This window comes from Arachis ipaensis, chromosome B1 (assembly GCF_059453495.1).
Source record: "Arachis ipaensis isolate K30076 ecotype BB chromosome B1, ASM5945349v1, whole genome shotgun sequence".
In the NCBI taxonomy this organism is placed as follows: Eukaryota; Viridiplantae; Streptophyta; class Magnoliopsida; order Fabales; family Fabaceae; genus Arachis; species Arachis ipaensis.
Window position 1 is genome coordinate 58,817,197 of NC_142436.1, and position 5,272 is coordinate 58,822,468.

General features: G+C 40.0%; 1 pseudogene; it reads right to left on the minus strand.

Annotated features, from left to right (window-relative positions):
- Positions 1-1,080: 1,080 nt before the first annotated feature.
- LOC148576711 (uncharacterized) lies at positions 1,081-2,379 on the minus strand (annotated as a pseudogene).
- Between the last annotated feature and the right edge of the window lie 2,893 nt (positions 2,380-5,272).

Sequence of the window (5,272 nt, forward strand, 5' to 3'; positions counted from 1 at the left end):
CATGTGCATTGCTTTATTTCACATTTGGGGAATTCTTTCGTGTCTCCTTTATTCAACTACTGAAAAATAACACTTTTTTTAATGCACATGGTGATTCAATTACTTTGATTTCACATGAGCATGCTTCCCAAAACTTTTATTTGAATTATTTTATTCTTTTCAACTTTTCTACCTTTTTGTTTTTATCATCCATGTTCCCAATAGGTTTCCCACATGTAAACCATACACAATTTCTATCTTAAGCTAACCAAGGATTCAACTTGGGATTTTTATTTTGTTTTTCTGCTTAAGGCTAGTAATGTGGTTTATAGAATAAAAGGGAATTTAAAGGCTCAAGGGGGCTAACAAGGGTGATGTAAAAGGTAAGCTATTTTGGGATAAGTGAGCTAAAAATCAAACAATGGCCTCAATCACTCTCTTGGTATGTAGTTATATTCTATAATCGAATATATAGATTAAAACAAAGTAAAGAACATCAGAATAAAAAGAAGGGCGGAACACACAGGAATAAAATATTATGGTTTGAATGTAACCATACAATTAAGCTCAAAACTCACAACCTGTGTGTTCTCTAGCTCAAAAATCATTTATCAGTTATGTATGTCATGCAGGTTTAGTTAAAAATTCCCATTATTCTCAATGTAAAACTTAAGGTGGCTTTAAAGTTCTAGTGTTTCTCCTTGATAAAATGTTGTTAACTAACTAACATGTAATGCTATATATACAAGGTGTGTAGATTGTTTCTATTATGTTCAAGTCCCTAGTTTACTTCTTTTTATATTTTTCAATATAAACTAAACTATCTTATGCTAAAAAAGGGTAAACTATACTAATTAATCCACAATTTCTATAACTAATAAGTTAGAATTGCAACTAAAACTAAATGGCTAAAATATGAACTAAAGTGCAACATAGAATAAATACATAAAATAGCAATATATATAAGTACTGAGAAAATAAAAATAAAAATACAGAAAAGTAGCAAAATAAATAAAAAGAGTATGTAGTGGTTCACCAAAAAAAACGCCAGAGATGGCGACCTCCCCACACTTAAAATGAAGCATCGTCCCTGATGCTCACTCAAGCAGGGTATGAAGGGGTGTCATCACTGGAAGGGTGGGTAGCTGGAGTCTCTGAGGTGGTGGTCTAAGGATCTGGCTGCTGCAGAGGAGGTGCTGACTGGATAGGGATCTCGGGATCTACAGCCTGAATCTGAGGCGGAGCCTCCTGATGTGATGCGGCCTGCTCTGTGTCTGCCTGCGCAGCCTCGCTCTGTCGATGGGTCTCTGCTTCGTGATCATCCGCCTCCTCCTCATATGCCTCGGATGGTGTGTCAGGCTCGGAGGAGATGTCGCCAGAGCGTATCATCAGCTTCAGGTGCTCATAGCGTCGCTTGTTGCGACGCTCCATCTGGTCAAGTCGTCGAAACAGGTGGTGCACTAGATGATAGACGGGCTCTGGGGCAGGTGGAGGTGCAGTGGTGGTGGTAGGGGTAGCTGTAGAGGAAGAGGGGCCGGCATATGGTGTGGCTGTCTCAGCAGCAGCAGTGAGGAAAGGAGGTCTGTAGCCCAAAGCCAGAAAGTTCCTGCTGTGAGGGATAATCTTCTTGCATTCTACAGCAGGTGGCTTTTCATCAGCATCCTCCCAAGGCACGTCAGCTCGACGGCCTAGCTGTATAATCAGATAAGGAAAGGGAAGAGTGCCTCGGATGTGGACCCTGGCCATATAATACCGGATAAAGCGTGGCAGGTACAGGTCCTTACCCTCCATCACACACCATAGGAGGGTGATCATAGCGGCTGGTATCTCAGTCTCGTGAGTACTCGGCATAATGAAGTTGCTAAGTATCTGATGCCACAGCCGAGCCTTATCATTCAAGTAAATCCGGTTGATTCCCTTTGGCATGGTATTGTTCTGACCCATAATCCAAGGAATGGTCGGGTCAAGGGCTATCCTGGCCTTCACTGCATCCCAATCAAACTTCATGAAGCGCATGTCCTCCTCAACTCTTTGATAACCATCCAGCTGATCAGATTTGGGCAGAAGTTTCAGAACATCCTCTATGGCCTCTTCAGTGACCAGAATCTGCTTCCCTCTAAGGTTCACTGCATCTAGGGAAGTCTTAAAGTAATTGCAGTAGAATTTCTGAACCCAAGATGCATTGACCTCAGTCAGGTTTCTCTCTAGGAAGAACCGGCCTCTTTGTTTGATTTGATCAGAGGTGTATTGATGGAGTTCTTCTGGGATCTTCAAAGTCCTCTCTAGGTACAGATTCCTGGAGGTTGCAAACACCGGATACTTCAGCTCACAGAATCGATTTGCAAACTTTATTGGATCGTTAGCAGGGAGCAGCTGGTCGGCCTTCTCCTGCGGCGCCATTTTAACGTTAGGATTTTTTCCAGTAAAGAATTTTATAAAAATAGTCCCGTTGTAGATATAGTCACTAAACCAACAAAAATCCCTTCGTACAAACGTTTTGGTTGTCACAAGTAACAAACCCCTAAATAAATTGATAACCGAAGTATTTAAATCTCGGGTCGTCTTCTCAAGGAACTGCAGGGAAGTATGTTCTTATTATTGGTTATGGAGATTGTAAATTGGGGTTTTGAGAATGAGGAGCGAATGGTTTAATTAGCAAATAAAGTAAATGAAGAACAAGCAATTTAAATGGCAAGTAAAATAAATAAATGACTGTAAATAAACTTTTGGCAAGGTATGAGAAATTGGAGGTCCTATCCTAGTTATCCTTATCAATGATGATGAGAATTGAATCTTAATTCCACTTTGTTAACCTTTACTAAGATAAAGGAAGGTCAAGGGATTAATTGGTTTGATCTTCAGATCCTATTTATTTCCTAAGAAAAGATTGGGATTGTTGAAGTTCAATTTAATTAACAAAGATGACAATTATCAATCATGTTTGAGTTTGATAACTCCTGAGTTACTGATTTCTTAACCAAGACCAAAAGGAGAAAAGTAAATCTACTGGAATAAAAATGTCTTCAGATGGGAATAACAATAATATAAATAAAAGAAAGCAATAATAAACTGAAATACCTCAAATAACATTAATTCAAAAGAGTAATCTGTAACATGGAAGAATTCATAAATTAAATTGCAAAAGTAAATAAAAGGGAATATTGAACCTGATAAAGAGATAATCCTGAAAGCGAATAAAATCCTAATTCTAAATCCTAATCCTAAAGAGAGAAGAGAGAGGAGAGAACCTCTCTCTAAACTAAATCTAAATCATGAAAAACTAACTAAAGTGGAAGTCTCTTCAAATGGATGCATTCCTCCACTTCATAACCTCTGGTCTATGCCTTCTGGACTTGGATTTGGGCCAAAAAGGGCCTCAGAAATTGCTATGAGCATTTTCTGCAATTTCTGGTGCGTGGCCTCTGTCACGCGTCCGCATGGGTCACGCAGTCGCGTCATTCAGAGTTTTCCTTGTCACACGGTCACGTCAATCATGCGACCGCGTCATATGTGTTCTGCTCGAGGCGCGTGGTCACGTCAGTCATGCAGCCGCGTCAATGCCTTTTTGCACTGGCATGCGGCCGCGTCGCCCATGCGATCGCGTGGCTGCCAGTTTCTTCAAAAACTTTGTTTTGTGCTTTCCTTCCATTTTTGTATGTTTCCTTTCCATCCTTTAAGTCATTCCTGCCTTAGAAGATCTGAAACTACTCAACACATGAATCACGGCATCGAATGGAAATAAAGGGTAATCAAAATAATTATTTTTAAGCATAGGAAACATGTTTTTCACATACATCACATAATAAGGAAGGGAAAGTAAAACCATGCAATTAATATGAATAAGTGGGTGAAGGATTGAATAAATCACTCAGATTAAGCACAAAATATATCATAAAATATGGGTTTATCACCGACTTGAAGCAAGATATGGTTATCTTGTAAATCTTAGTCAGGAGATTAATGATAAAAATGATTTTGTTTATGAAAAGTAAATAACATGAAATAAATGGAACTTGTGATTCAGTAATGAGGAACAGGTTGAGGTTCCGGAGATGTTCTATCGTCTGAATCTCTGCTTTCCTACTGTCTTCTTCTTCAAACACGCATGGCTTCTTTCAATGGCAAGATGTATGTTGGTGGATCACTGTTGTCAATGGCTACCATCCGTCCTTTCGGATGAAAAATACCAGGCACGGTTTTTTTATGGCTAAACAATTGTCGGATCTCTCGTCTCGGATGAAAAATACCAGGTACAGCTACCGCACGGCTAATCATCTGTCGGTTCTCACTTGTGTCAGAATAGGATCTCTCTATCCTTTTGCACACTGTCACTGCGCCCAATATTTGTGAGTTTGAAGCTCGTCACAGTCATCCCGTTCCAAATCCTACTCGGAATACCACAGACAAGGTTTAGACTTTTCGGATCTCATGAATGCTACCAATTGGTTCTAGCATCTACCACGAAGGTTCTAATCTCACGGACTCGGTCCGTGGATTAGAGACCCAAGAGATACACACTCAAGCTGTCGCCCAATGACTATGTTGAGCTCAGGTAGAACGGGAGTGGTTGTTAGGCACATGTTCATAAATTTGAGAATGATGATGAGTGTCACGGATCATCATATTCTCTATATTGAAGTACAAGTGAGTATCTTAGAACAGAATCAAGCGTGATTGAATAGAAAACAATAGTAACTGCATTAATCCATTGAGACACAGCAGAGCTCCTCACCCCCACCTATGGGGTTTAGAGACTCATGCCGTAGAAAATACAATATGAGATGTAAAATATCATGAGTTGCAAAATGAATCTCTAAAAGTAGTTTTTATACTAAATTAGTAACTTAGGTTTACAGAAAATGAGTAACTAGGTCTAGATAGTGCAGAATTCCACTTTCGGGGCCCACTTGGTAAGTGTTTGGGCTGAGCTTTGAAGCTTTCACGTGCATAGGCCATTCTTGGAGTTAAACGCCAGCTTGGGTGTCAGTTTGGGCGTTTAACTCCAGTTCTGGTGCTAGTTCTAGCGTTTTACGCTAGAAAAGGGTCTCTAGCTGGCGTTTAACGCCAGTTTGGGCTATCAATTCTCGAGAAAAGTATGGACTATTATATATTTCTGGAAAGCCCAAGATGTCTACTTTCCAATGCAGTTGAGAGCGCACCAATTGGACTTATGTAACTCCAGAAAATCTACTTCGAGTGCAGGAGGGTCAGAATCCAACAGCATCTGCAGTCCTTTCTTAGCCTCTGAATCAGATTTTCGCTCAGGTCCCTCAATTTCAGCCAGAAAATACCT